This window comes from Pholcus phalangioides, unplaced genomic scaffold (assembly GCF_987345545.1).
Source record: "Pholcus phalangioides strain wild (caught in Gottingen) unplaced genomic scaffold, Ppha-v1.0 ptg000012l_1, whole genome shotgun sequence".
Classification (NCBI taxonomy): Eukaryota; Metazoa; Arthropoda; class Arachnida; order Araneae; family Pholcidae; genus Pholcus; species Pholcus phalangioides.
Genome location: NW_028301605.1, coordinates 3,048,935 through 3,063,972, shown reverse-complemented (window position 1 = coordinate 3,063,972; position 15,038 = coordinate 3,048,935). Strand labels below are relative to the sequence as shown.

At 39.4% G+C, this 15,038-nt stretch overlaps 2 non-coding genes across 2 annotated transcripts; one reads left to right on the top strand and one right to left on the bottom strand.

Moving 5' to 3' along the window:
* Positions 1-309: 309 nt before the first annotated feature.
* On the top strand, positions 310-423 carry LOC149079149 (U5 spliceosomal RNA). The gene has a single exon (XR_016193733.1). It is a non-coding gene; the product is annotated as a U5 spliceosomal RNA (small nuclear RNA).
* A 3,880-nt stretch (positions 424-4,303) lies between these two features.
* Positions 4,304-4,506, bottom strand: LOC149079148 (RNase MRP). Its single transcript, XR_016193753.1, has one exon.
* Positions 4,507-15,038: the final 10,532 nt, after the last annotated feature.

Here is a 15,038-nt window from a genome sequence, read left to right as displayed (position 1 = left end):
GCCGCCATTGTGCATAGGGACAAAAATTTGAGTCTGGTCCGGGCTATAAATGCTTGTGTCATTTCAATGCTTCTCAATATGGCAGAATGTGCTGCCATCTGTCGATAAGATGCTATGCATATGCTCTTAATGAAAGTTAATAGTTGAAATTTTTTGAGAACAAAAAGCCAATAACTTTATTGTCAAAAATTATTAATATATAATTTCTCAAAAAAATACTATTTTAAACCTAAATTTTGCAAACATAATGTCAATTAAATTATCAAAAACGTAATTATATATATATAATTTCTCCGTTACAGATTGTTTATGCTCTGGCTTCTCTTCAATCTACGAGCTAATCTTTCGCCTTTTACTAAAGATTACCGTGGAGAGGAGCAATTTAATGAGCTTGATTAATTTTTGGGGGCTCTGAAAGGGGCTTATTGTTTTTCAAGTAGATTATGTTTGTCAGGGACTGCCGACATTATTTGGAATTCCCTAGAGAAAGCTGACTTCAGTCGAAGATTATTATTATTGATGAGCGAAACGGTTCTTTTTTGTGAGTGAGTCTGAACCGGCGCTCTTTTGAAGAGTTGATCAGAAGCGCCAGCTAGCAAAAGCTGTCCTTGTTAGCAAAACACTTCCCCCCGTCAGCAAAATTTCGACAGTTGCTTAGAATATTTCATATCTTCAAAAAAGGGGTGGTTGATGACGTAAGCAACCTTTGAACCCCCACTTGTCAGCAAATCCGAAACCCCCGATGCTGACGTAATCTGAATGAACCCTAACGATTTTGTTGAGGAACACGCGTTACGGTTCAATTGAAAAATCAACTAGAGAAACATGAAATAATCAAGCTTCTTTCACTCCAATAATAATAGTAATTTTTTTCCCTTATAAAAGAACCTCCTACACTAGACCAGACACAGAAGAAGATATGGCGGAGGAAAAAAATCATTATATAATACTGTTCCGGATAATTTTCCACAAGACTTCGAGATTGCAAAACAAGAAGCGGTTCGATGGACAAACACAGATTTATTTACAGAACAGCAATTTACAGGCTAATCAGAGAGCTAACAACTTTCTCTCAACGTTTAAACACATCTGACTGAATCTCCTTGTGCCTGTCTAGCCTGCCATCTTGTGAGCGCCGCACTAGTTATAACCCCGACAGAAACTTCGAGAAATAGAACATTCCACAAAATTCTATCTTACAGTTTCCTAGTCGGCGGCGCTACTGTGAGGAGGGGTTGGACCACTGCCTGGAGGGGCGCATAGGTGCCAATCGCATGCCTATGCGCTAGACCGAAACCGGTATCAACTGATTTCGACATTTAGAGAGCCATCAGAAGAAATCGCGCCATCTATCGTCGATAGTTCGTAACATTGCCCCTCTCTTAGAATATGTTGACGTGAACTCGGAAAGAAAAGTAATCTTCTCTATTCTTGTGAAATATTGTTTGGCTGTCCTTTAATTTTCACAAAAAAGTGTCCAGTTTGCCACTCTTTTGAATTCTAAATTGTTTTTATATTTTGAGTCATAAATTCCATTACTGAATGCAAATTGTGTAAATACGTATATCGGTAGAAGTTCATCTTACCTACACCATGTTGGACATCGACACCGGTACGTGGGCGTTCAGGGTGTTTGAACCCCTCCACCCGCCCCCAATAAATTTTGTGTAAGAGGGCTTGCCCCCTTTCCTCTAGAATTCATGGATGTACAATGTAATTGTACTATACAATGCATGTCCCTGACAGGGACGATCCTGAATCTGCGTTCAACTACAAGGAACATGTCTGTGCTCTCTGTCTGGATATATGTAAGGCCTTCGACAAAACGAATCACACGACCTTATTATCCAAACTAATTGACCTGGGTTTGCCTGACTATTTCATCATCTTTTTAAACAGTTACCTTTCCAATCGAAGATTCCAAGTCAAAAATGGCAACTGTCTCTCAACTGTTAGACCAATAAGAGCGTCTGTCCCGCAGGGTTCTTGTTTGGGACCACTGCTCTTTGCGCTATACATCAATGACTTCCCAGCTCCTCAGCGCGGAATGCTTGGTCTATTTGCTGACGATGCCATCCTGTTGACCAATCACAAAAAAGGGAAAAAATGTATTGAAAATTTACAAGAATCAACTGAAGACGTTGAGGACTGGTGCCAAGACAACGATATAAAGTTGAATCATCAAAAATGTCAATATATTCTCTTCACAAGACGGTACAAGTTTCCAAGAACTCCCATATACATCGGCAATACGGTGTTGACAAGAAAACTCCAAGTCAAATATCTAGGTTGCATACTAGATAAGTCGCTCGCATTTTCTCCTCAGGTGATGTACGTAAGAAATAAGGCCTCACAAGCAGTTGGGATGCTATCCAGAATCACATTCCCACAGGCCAGGCTAACGTTGAGGAATAAAGTAATTCTTTTTAAAACTATTATTCGTCCTATTCTGACATATGCTGCCCCAGTGTGGGCTCATGCCAGTCTTGCAAATATGAAACGTTTACAGACACAGCAGAACATCATTCTTCGTCAGTTTACCAGAGCCCCCTGGTATGTGAGAGGAAAAAACATCCGTAAGATTTTGGTTAGTGACTTACCACTAATCTTGGACTATATCAAGGAGCTTGCCAATGCTCATTTTGACAGGCTACGATCTTCTGAACACCCGCATATTAGAGAAATTGTCTGTTATGACCCTAGAATACCCACAGTACACTCTAGGCCAATGGACTTGCTGAGCGTGGATTGGGTGACGAATTGATGTAATTTGCAGAACATTTTCATGATTTTGATTTTTTTTTTTTTTCAAAACAATTTATCAATTTAATATCAGTTTTGTTTGATATTGCGGATGCTGTGATCGCAATTCAGAGGCATTTATATGTTGTTGTTTTTTTTTTCCCCCCGCAATTAATAATTTTTCTCATTTATTCATAATTTGCGCTTGCATAAAATGGTGCATTGGGTTCGTGTCGTGTTGAAACTGATGTTATTACAATACAGAGATGGTATGTGTCATGTCTTCATTATAACTTTTTCTTTGACGTTCTTGATTATGGTTATATGACTGATGAGGGTTCAATAGTACCTCAAACATCTCTGGTTAGTGTCTCTCGATTATGTAAATATTTATAATGTTGGGGTTTTTGGGTAGCATATCATCAGCTACTTCCCTTAAGACATTTCCCCCTTGTTCTTCGATTGTGTTGTGTTTTATCTCGATGAGCATTCATTTCGCGAAGATTTGTAAACAATACTCTCCTGGCTCATTCTCTACACACACACATACACTACATACCTTACACACATGCACAAACTTGTCTTTTTCCTTCTCATACCACCCCTGGTGATCTGTAAGTCGCTAGACAGCCTGCAAAGGCTGGGCAGCGACGGAAACGTTCAATTCTGGTCTGGTCTGGGACGATCCTGAATCTCGTGAACATAGGGACATTCAGCAACTATACTCAAAAATGAAATACCGAACAGAATCTCGCATTGAATAGAAAACCATCTCATAATTCTTATTTTAAGAGTACCGTTAAGTCTTTAAGACCATATAAATCTTATGACCATCATTCATTCTTTCAGAAAAGAATTGTTTAAAAGTTCGAGAGAATTTCTTTGGAATAGAATTTCTTTAATTTTTTAAAAAGCGTTCGCGTGCCACTCCTGATACCATGGCGTGCCGCGGGTTGGCCAACCCTGGTGTAGACTATACGACTTCATGAAAAAAATGCTGAGTGCGAGAGTCAGGGTTGGGTCCAGCACCGCAACTGCCGGGGGGGGGGCGGCGGCAGGAGGGTCTGGTGCCCCGGGTGCCAGAGCAGAGAGGGCGCAAATTTTACCCTTCCACCTCTCTTTTAACATTACTTAGGGCGCCAAAATGCGCGCTTGCCCTCATTGACCAAGCATCTAGTTGCGGCTTCAGCAAGAAACGCGTGACGTCACTTCTTTTGTTTTTCTTTTAAACCGACGCTGGCTTCTAGCCCACAAGTCATCAAACTCATTGGCTCACCAACAAGGTGTTAAGCGAGATGACTCGCTCCGATGGATATTTTATATTACAGAATAGGATTCTCGGTTTGTTTGTTTGTTGCACCCTATATATATAATATGACAAATGTAAGATAACGGTTCCCCCCTTTAATTGGTTCTAAAATAATATACCTTCAACAGGGCACGACCACCTAGATAACTAGGTTATATAGGAGGTCGTGATTTGACACACCGACAGTACTTGCTTTTTACACGACTGTTGTGAAAATTTATCTGAGAAATAGTTGAAAAGTAAAAAAAGGCGGATTCGATCTGAGTAAGCCCCGTTTGCTTTGGCTATCACACTCATGTAGCTTCTCTCGTAGTAAGTCTTATTACGCTCCCATCATTGAAGACGGCAAGACTAGCCTGGCAGTTTCAACCCTGGACCCAGGGACATTTCTCAGAGCAGCACGAGTTACGTCGAACCCCGTTTGTAGCTCCGAACAATATAACCAGATCGAATCCACTCGAAGAAACATCAAATAATTTATTATAGTACTCCCAGACAACTATAGAACACGTTAACTGCTAATATCAGATGACAAATTTAATTTTCTAGGTATAATTTTAATTTAAGTAACAATTATTATAAATAGTTACATTTGTATTTTAACGCTTTTTTTTAATACAGAACAATATGTAATTTTTTTTATCAATCGGATATTTTTCCTAACTATATTGTTTTCATTTTACACTCATAGACGTCACTGCTCGGACTTCATTAACAATTTTTCTGACAAGTTTGAGCGTTACTTGTATTCCATACGATGTTTTCCTCCATTCACACATTTATAAGTTAGTTTTTCCAACCGAAAAAAATTGGTTAAGAAATTCATTTTATTTAACCCCTAGGCAGCGGGAATAGTCGCGGAAAAGCTGCTGTCAAAACGGCTACGTAAAAAAAAATTACTTTTTTCAATTATCTTGTGTGAAACATGATATGGCCCTCAAACTCATAAACTCATACGTTGCACTTGCAAATACAGTAACACCTCGGCTAACGAAGATAATTTTGTTCTGGAATCACGTTCTCGCTAGCATAAAACTTCGTGAGCCGAGGTATGACTGTGCAGTGAAACCTATCTGAGGCCGGGATTACACCGTAAAAGTTTTGTAAAAGTGCTCTTATAAAACTTAAAGAATACAACCAATAAACTGATCGGTTGCATTCAAACCTCCTCAAACCTAATTTTGTAAAAATGAACTAAGCGGCACATTTTTACAAATCGCTTAAATGACTCGTGGCACAAGTCCAGAGCATTTAAGTAACCCGTGGCACATTTTCAGATCACTGAAGTAAGCCTCACCTAAGTAACCCGTGACACAGTTGCAGAACACTTAAACGATCCGTGGAACATTTAGAGATCCCTTGAGTGACATGTGGTACGGTTTTAGAGCATTTAAACTGCCCTCACTGCGGTTCTACATCACTAAGTTTTACCCGCGGAACATTCCCAGATTACTTAAGTGATCCGTGGAATAATTACGGATCGCTTGAGTGATGTGTGGCACAGTTCCAGAGCACTTAAGCGCTCCGAGATAGTGATGAAATTTGGATTTTCACGTACGACCATTTCACGAGTGTACCGTGAATATCGGGAATCCGGTAAAAAATTAAATCTACGACATCGCTGCGGCCGGAAAAAGATCATGCAAGAACGGGACCAACGACGACTGACGAGAATCATTAAACGTGACAGACGTGCAACCCTTCCACAAATTGCTGCAGATTTCAATGCTGGGCCATCAACAAGTGTCAGCGTGCGAACCATTCAACGAAACATCATCGATATGGGCTTTCGGAGCCGAAGGCCCACTCGTGTACCCTTGATGACTGCACGACACAAAGCTTTACGCCTCGCCTGGGCCCGACAACACCGACATTGGACTGTTGAGGACTGGAAACACGTTGCCTGGTCTGACGAGTCTCGGTTCCAATTGCTTCGAGCTGATGGACGTGTACGGGTATGGAGACAACCTCATGAATCCATGGACCCTACATGTCAACAGGGGACTGTTGAAGCTGGTGGAGGCTCTGTGATGGTATGGGGCGTGTGCAGTTGGTGTGATATGGGAGCAGTGGCGGATCCAGGGGGGCCCCCCCAAGAGCCTTTAAACAATAGGTGAAGGGGCGATCGCCCCTCCCAAGAGCCTTCAAGCAAACATAACTCCAGTTACCTCACTTTTTTTCTTTATTAATCCTTAATTTTTTTAATTAATTTCCTTTTTTTCTCAAAGTTCCTTTCCCTAAAATTTGTTCCCCAAGTTCCACCTTGAGATTTCTTCTGCTGGTAAGGTCGAAAAAATAAAGAAGTCATAGCCGGAGGAGGGTCAATTGCATTCCCACCAAGGTTCTACAGGGATTCCATACGATTCGGCTGTCACGCTGCCTTTTCGCTTACCCCCTAGCGCCTAAGGGCTCGTGTAGAGAGGCAAAAAAATGTACACCCTTCAGTTTTCTTGGTAACGCGCAATAAAGCACAAGCCATCCAATAAGATGAATCATCGTTTTCTAGCCTTTGTTATCTCTTTTTTTTTTAATTCAGTCCTGAAACCCGCAAGCTTGACGTGGATCAAAAAATGGCCATGTCTTCGAAAAAAAATGTTTTCAGTAAGCAAAAATTTTAAAATTTTAAAATAAATGGGTGTTAAGAAAATTAATTCTATTACTTTTTGTAGCACATCTGGGGTTTTCCCAGAGAATGAAGCTGCATTCGCTTACGGATTCACTGATAATGACATTAACGGGGGGTTCCCCCACAGGGTGAGGCTAACAGGGCTCAGGACGATTCTTATCATTTTTTGATTTTCAGTCAAGAAATTCACTATAGTGGGGCCTAAAAGTATGAAAAATCTCAGCAAAGGCCCCCCCCCCTCGAAAACGTAGCTCAAAAGCCCTGCTGCAGAAGGTGAGCATTTGAACACACATAGCTTCTCTATAATATCTATGAAAATATAGGCCTCGGCCCCATCTAATAATTAAAGTCTTTGTAATTTGAAATAAGTACCTGGATTAAACATTATAAGTGGATCGCGCGTATAACGCTTTTCCAAAAACCGCCATAAAGCGTTTTTCCGCTTGCAACGTCTCTATAGTCTGAGCATTAGTTGAAGATGGGACCACGAAAATGAATCGCACTAAGCGGGAAAAGGTTCTAAGAGTTCGGCCTTGAGGAACGTTATAAGTGGAATCCACTATATAAAATTGATTGTGTGGTGTCGGATGTTCATTAATATTGTGCACTTGCCATTTAACGGAAAACAGCTATTTAACGGATTGGAAAATTAATATTGTGCACTTGATAATCATAATTAAATATTAATAAAAATCATTCCGATTTGCATGAAAGTAAGCTTTTGCTGTTTAACGTATCTGTGGCGAAAAACTGTTTTTGAATAGGTTTTTGACAACCATATAGTCTGCACAAAATTGAATAAGAAATTTATTATTTTAAATCGCGCAATATTAGAATTTCATTAGGAAGTTTTTTTACTCTTAAATTTTTCTTAATTATGCAGTCAAATTAGTACCCACATATTTTATTGAAATATGCGTCAATTATTTCTTGTTATCGAAAACAGTCTATACTTGTTTCAATAACTTTTCAATGTTATATTTTCATTATTAAGAACATTTTCATATTTTATCTTGACGTCCTATTCGAATAACCAAGATTTGCCATTTAGTATTTCGTGTATTTGTGTTTCTCTGATTAGTAATTCTCTGAAACTCGTGCTAAGGTGGTTCCAAATTAAAGTTTTCATCCTTTATGAGTTGTTTATTTGAAACCGAACCAGAGATTCAGGTTAGGAGATTGAGAGTAATTTTGATGTTCAGTCAGAAGCGCATTTACGGTTTTGCCGCCTGTAGGCTACACAAATTTCACCGCCCTTCTTCCACTCTAGTCTAATTTTCTTGACTACTCTATCCACGAATTTTCCATCCCATGTTATAGCCCCACTCCTGCAAGTACACCTGTGTTAAAGTCACTCTTTTAAAGGTCCGTCCCACGAGAGTTTGCTAGGGGACGCTGGGTAAGATAATTAAAGTTAAAGATAATAAAAGTCTTTGTCAGGATCCGCGGTCGCCTCGGGGAAGCAATAATTTTTATGGCTTTCAATACAAAGGCAGAGGGACGAGCGTCTTCCTTTGTGAATGACCGAACAATTACGGTTTACTTCACGCCCGCTGTTATTTTTGCGGTTTATGTCCGACAAAGACTTTTATTAACTTTAATTATCTTACCCAGCGTCTCCTAGCAAACTCTCGTGGGACGGACCTTTTAGTCATTTACATGTTTGCACCCTGTTTTGGTCACACGTGTTTGACGCTGGTTTTGGTAATTGTTTCGTTACTTACACGCACTCTAGACAATACCGTCTTAACCATAGACTAAAGATATAAATATATTATCATAAAGATATAAATATATAAAAAATATTATTCTTACTCTATGGTCTTAACGCATTCCCCGCGGGCGGGGGCCTCAAATGTAGAGGGGCCTCTGGTTTAAAATTTTAAAAGTAAACGTGTCTCACCAGGTAGGGGGCTCAGAAAAATTACTTTTTCCGAGGGCCCAGTATATGCTTCTGACGGCTGACTCTAGGCCACTTACTGAACTGGTCCCTCATTCTTTATGCCACTCATTTGATCATTCACATTCTTACTCCCGCTCTAAGTCACGCTTTTGCTCATTCACGTGCTTGCAAACTCTCTAGGTCACTCACTGACACGGTCACTTGCTGTCTGGGCAGAGGTGGGTTTATTTGAGGGTTATAAAAATTTCACCGCCCTTCTCCCATTTTGCTAATTTTCTTGGCCACTCAATCCTCAAATTTGCCGAACTTCTGAACTTGCCACCCTGGGCTATAGCCCATTTAGTTCTGTAAATAAGACATTGTCTTTAGTAACGGGGCATGAGGATGGTTAAAATCAGTGTTGCAAAAAAAAAAATTGAGGGGAAAAACTGAAAAATTACCAGCAAAAAAAAAAAGGCTGATGGAATTTAATTTTTCTAGAACTAAGAGATATGAATTATTAGTACAGTAGACTCTCGCTAATCTGGCACATATCACACCAGGGTGTACTGGGTTAATGAAATCGCCGAATTACTGCAAATTGATTGAGAAAGTCCATTTAAATAACAAACTTCTGTTCATAAACATGTGCGCACTATGTTTTCCTCTTCTATGCTCGGAGAAAACCGGCCTAAAAACACCGGATTAATGTAGAGATTATTGAAAGTGACTCTATACGTAGTAGGATGGGAAACTTTATTTGAAGACAAAAATGGGTTTCAGACGCAAAATATTTTCATAAATCGGGTATACAAAGCTGGAAATTTGTAATTTTTTTTAATTTCATCGTCTCGTTTGAAAATTATAAGTGATAAATGAGGAAGTTAAAGGTATTATTTGTAAATACAGACATGTCATAAATGGGTGTTTTACTGTGTATAGTACTTATTTTCATTTTAAGAAAGGATACAAGTTTGGTGTGCTATAAAATTGTTCACAGAAAGAAAAATTAACTGTATAGAACGTGAGTAACTGAAAGAAGACTGCTTAATGTTCTCTACACCGATCGCCAAGTCCTCGAAGCGTATACGTGAACACGAAAAGTTGCTGGAGTGAGTGGAGCTCGGCTTTGGATGCTTGAGTTTCCAGCAGCGGTTCCGAACCTTTTCAGTGCATACGACAAGCAGATCATGAGTAAATACTAAAAAAGGTATTGAGCGAAACAAGAGGGACCACCTTAGGGACCCCGTGGATGGAAACAAAGTCCCTTTGGTCGGGTCCAGCGCCGAGTGGGGAGTACTGAGCTGATATGAATTAGTACGAGACAAGCAGAGCCAGTTGAGGGCCCCACATGGATCTGCCGGCAAATAGATAAAATTCTCTACCGAACGAGACAGACCACAGAGGGCTCACCTGGAATCACTGATGTAAACAAAGCTCATTTGGCCGATCCCATCACCGGCATTCAAAATCTGAACAGGGAAAACATCTACCCTGAGCTGTACTGAAACCGCCTTATCACGGACCCTACATATGAGAGGACAAAAGCTGCGCCGCATAGGTTCAGCTTTTTATCTGAAAGCATGAAGTCGTTTAAAGTTTGAGCGGTCACAAGAATTTTTCGCAAGCTCAGTGCGACCCGTTACGGGTAAGGGGGCTGTCAGTGTGCGCGTAGTAGCCTACCTATTTATTTGATAAGTACTTTGTTGTTGTGCGTAAAGTTCATGTTCCCAAGGGTGGAGCTGACAGGGCCGGGGACGATTCTCATCATTTTTTTTTTTTTTTTAATAACATACAAACATATATACAAGCATATACAGAAACACATTAAACATACACTTTTGACCTCAAGGGACATGCCTGTCCTTCCAGTAGGTCTACAGGGTTTCTCCGTAGATTATTTTTCTTAGCAACAGCCTATTATGGTTTAGGTCGGTTTATAATTGTTCAATATACAGTTTTTTTTGTTTTTTTTTGTATTTATGTTGCAAAGAAATTTTACATACAGATGGATTGTATCATGTGGTTGTATTATTGTTGTAATATAGATTCTAGACTGGTATTCATAGAAAACGTGAATATATTGTTATTAGATCTTATGTAATTATTTGTATGATTGATTGTATGGTATAGATTCATTATTTTTGGAGCGGTGTATCTATAACTCTTTTGAAATAACGTTTTATTTGTTTTTGGCACTTTATATATGTTATTTAATCTAGATGACGTTCTATTTTGTTTCATTTCTAACCAATTATTGTTTAAGAATGAAAATTTTATTAGTCTATAAACATAGTTTTGTCTTATAGTTAGCTTATGGCATTCTGTTTTGTTGGTGTTTATTGTGGTGCTTGTTATTTGGGATCTTATCTTGTTATATATATTATCTAGTTTTTGTATATCTGTTTGATATGCACCTCCCCAAGCAGTGATTCCATATGTTACTGTTGAATATATCCAAGCATAAAATAAATCTTTTAGAAAGTTATTGTCTATTGTGTCTCTTAGTCTATAAAGAATTGCTGCATATATTCTTAATTTTTTTATTATTTTTTCACACTGTGATTTCCATTTTAAATCATCTTGTATTATTATTCCTAGGTAGTTGTATTCATGTACTCTTTCAATTTCTTGACAGTTACATTGTAATTTATGTTGACACGGACAATGATCATGAATTTTTATACTTAAATTTGCCAAACTACACTGCTGGCCACCGTAAATGCAACACCCTGAAGGAAGCATGCAAATAATATGAAATTTACAACATGCATTAGCGGAGGTGAGATATGCAAATGATTAGAATTTCGCTGCAGACGTACATCACGCGCGCCTGTGGCGCCACTTCAAAGCGCTATTTAAGGCTTGGAGATTTCGACGATTTGAAGTATGGCAATTGTGTTTTTCTTGTGGTTTTTTTCAAAAAAAACGATCAATTATGCCTCGTAGAAAACAGCGATCATCTTTTGATCAAGTATTCGACAAAGGAAGGATAGTGGCCCACCGAGATTGTGGATTATCTTTCAGGGAAATCGGTAGTCGTGTTGGACGAAACCAAACAACTGTAATGCGGATATGTTATCGTTGGATGCAGGAGGGTACGACGGACCGACGCGTTCGATCGCATCCACCTCAGTGCACCACTTCACGTGATGACAGGCGTATTGTGCGTATGGCAGTGACGGATCGCTCAGCCACATCACGAACCAAAGCACAGCACATTCAGTCTGTACCGCATCATCCAGTGTCTGCGCGTACCATTCGACGCCGTTTACAGCAGAGTGGTCTGTCCGCAAGACGTCCATTGCTTCGTCTACCCTTGACGCAGAACGACAGACGTCTCCGCCGCCAATGGTGCGATGAAAGAAGGATGTGGACGGCACAATGGAATGAAATTGTCTTTACTGACGAGTCACGCTTCTGTCTGCAACACCACGATGGTCGGATTCGAGTCTGGAGACACCGTGGAGAGAGGATGCTGAACAGCTGCGTTATGCACCGCCACACTGGTCCTGCACCGGGTATTATGGTATGGGGCAGTATTGGATATCACTCTCGCACTCCTCTAGTACGCATTGCCGGTACTTTAAAAAGCCAGCGCTACATCTCCGAGGTGTTGGAGCCAGTTGTCCTTCCTTACCTTCAGGGCTTGCCCACAGCCATATTTCAACAGGATAATGCGCGACCACACGTGGCACGCATTGTCCAAAGGTTCTTCGTCAATCGCCAGATTGAATTGCTTCCCTGGCCAGTTCGCTGTCCGGATCTTTCGCCGATAGAAAACATGTGGTCCATGGTTGCTCAACGATTGACCCAGATTACATCCCCAGCTGCCACACCAGATCAACTTTGGCAACGCGTGGAAGCTGCTTGGTCTGCTGTACCCCAAGAACACATCCAAACTCTCTTTGAATCGATGCCGAGGCGTGTGGCAGCGGTGATCTCCAACAATGGCGGCTACTCTGGCTACTGATTTTGGCAGGAACCACACTTCACAGAAGTCTATAAATTTAATCATTTGATGCTTGGTCAACATGTTATCTACAAAATAAATATTGTTGCGGTATCTCTTGTCTTTCTTGGTGTTGCAATTTGGGTGGCCAGCAGTGTATTTATGTTTCTTGTTTTTAAGCATATGTATTTAGTTTTCTGTATGTTTAGTTTTAGTTTATTTTTCTTGAGCCAGTTACTGATTTTAAATAGGTCCTCTTCAACTTTTTTTTTATTAAATTTGTAATTTCAGTGTCTTCAACATACAGTACTGTATCGTCCGCGAATGAGATTAATTTACCGCTTTTTTTTAAGCTATAAATTAACTATAAAGGGGCCCGTGAAAAGTCTGGTCTGGGGGCCCACTAGAGGCTTTAGCCTAGGGGCCCCGCTCTAGGATGTGGAGGCCATGGTCAGGGCTTTAGATAATTGTTTTTTCCTTCAAATGTTCAAGGATCGTCTCTCTTAAACGAGGTTTCTTGTATCCGAGTTAGCTTAGAATTCATTTCCTCTGGTTGACCGAGATCCTTATTTTATTCATATTATTTTGCCTAATTGTTATCATAACGTCACAAAGAGAAACGTTTAATACTTTCACAGGGATCAAAAAAATTAAATTTAAACGGAAAGTATCTCTCTACTTTGACTTGAAAAGCTGAGACAAAGCATTTATCGAATACATTCGGATGAATTTTTATTTGTGCACATTGTTTTGTCCGGCTAACTGTGAGCCTTAATTTTTATCAAGCGAAGGAGGAAGAAGTAGTATTCTAGGAACATTTTAAAATACCAATTCTTCATACGCTTTTCATATTCTGCTCTTTTTTCATCTGCAAAGTTTTTACTTATTTGTACAATTGCTCAGGATACTGTTAATAAAAAATATTTTTAACTGGTAATGCGCATCAGAATTCCTTACAATGTTTATAAATATAACACACATTATTCAGTCTGCACCTCAAACTTTTTTTTCGTACGGTATTTTTTGCGAGGGTAGCCGGCACAAACGTTCAAATTTATTATCAAAAACAGCTTATTCATTAATTGTAACACCAGTTGCTGCAAGCAATTTTTTAAATAAGTATGTTGCATATTGAAAAAATATAATTTTTATAAATATAAATTTTAATTTAGATTTAATTTTTAACTGCCTTCAATTTTTAATTAATTTTCATTTAAATTAATTTTTATTTTCAATTAAATGTAATCGTAATTAATTTTTATTTTCAATTAAATGTAATCGTAATTAATTTTTATTTTCAATTAAATGTAATCGTAATTAATTTTAATGTTCAATTAATTTTTTAAATGAAAATTAATTGAAAGTTTTAAATAATTTTAATTCTTAATTAATTTTTTATTAGTTTTTTAATTTTAAGTACTTTGGCACCTGCGGACACTAGGTTGGGTCTCACCGATCGACATCTTCATTGTAAAAAATCGCCCCCCCCCAACACATCACCCTGGATCCGCGCCTGTATACCCCTGATACGTCAAGATACGACTCTGACAGGTGACAGGTACGTAAGCATCCTGTCTGATCACCTGCACCCATTCATGTCCATTGTGCATTCCGACGGACTTGAACAATTTCAGCAGGACAATGCGACACCCCACACGTCCAGAATTGCTACAAAGTGGCTCCAGGAACACTATTCTGACTTTAGACACTTCCGCTGGCCACCTAAATCCCCAGACATGAACATATCTGGGATGCCTTGCAACGTGCTGTTCAGAAGAGATCTCCACCCCCTCTTACTCCTATGGATTTATGGACAGCCCTGCAGGATTCATGGTGTCAATTACCTCCAGCACTACTTCAGACATTAGTCGAGTCCGTGCCACGTCGTGTTGCGGCACTTCTGCGGGCTCGCGGGGGCCCTACACAATATTAGGCAGGTGGACCAGTTTTTTTGGCTCTTCAGTGTATTAGAATTCAAAAACCAGGAAAATCTTGGGAAGAATCGTCGTCCGTTAGTTTTTGCTGTTCTTTCCCACCTTCCCTCCGTTTTTCAAATTCGAATATCTCGGTGAATATCGCACTTGGGGAAAATGAATTTTTTTAGCACAACTTTCTAATTGGGTTTTTGAGAGCACAGGGTGTTCGCATGAAAAGTTTTTCATTTAATAACTATACAACCCCTTGCAACATGAATGACGTATCTGACTACTAGGCGTTATTTGGATACTTTTCCTAATTGGGAGTATGCCTCTAAGAGATCAACGGCTCGCAAGTATAATGCAGCAAGGGGAATTAAGTAATCACCCTGCATATTAGTTGCACTCTTACCCTGATGTAATAAACGATACTTGCTTTATAATTATTGATCACTCACTAGCGTCAAATAAAGATTTTATCAAAATGAAAATTTTTATCCCCCTAGATCACTGATACCCAACGTGCGGCCCACAATGCACACGGAAGAAATTATATTTTTAAGGAAAGTAATTTGAGAACAAGTTTTTTTACTAAGGCTTGGAATCTTTAA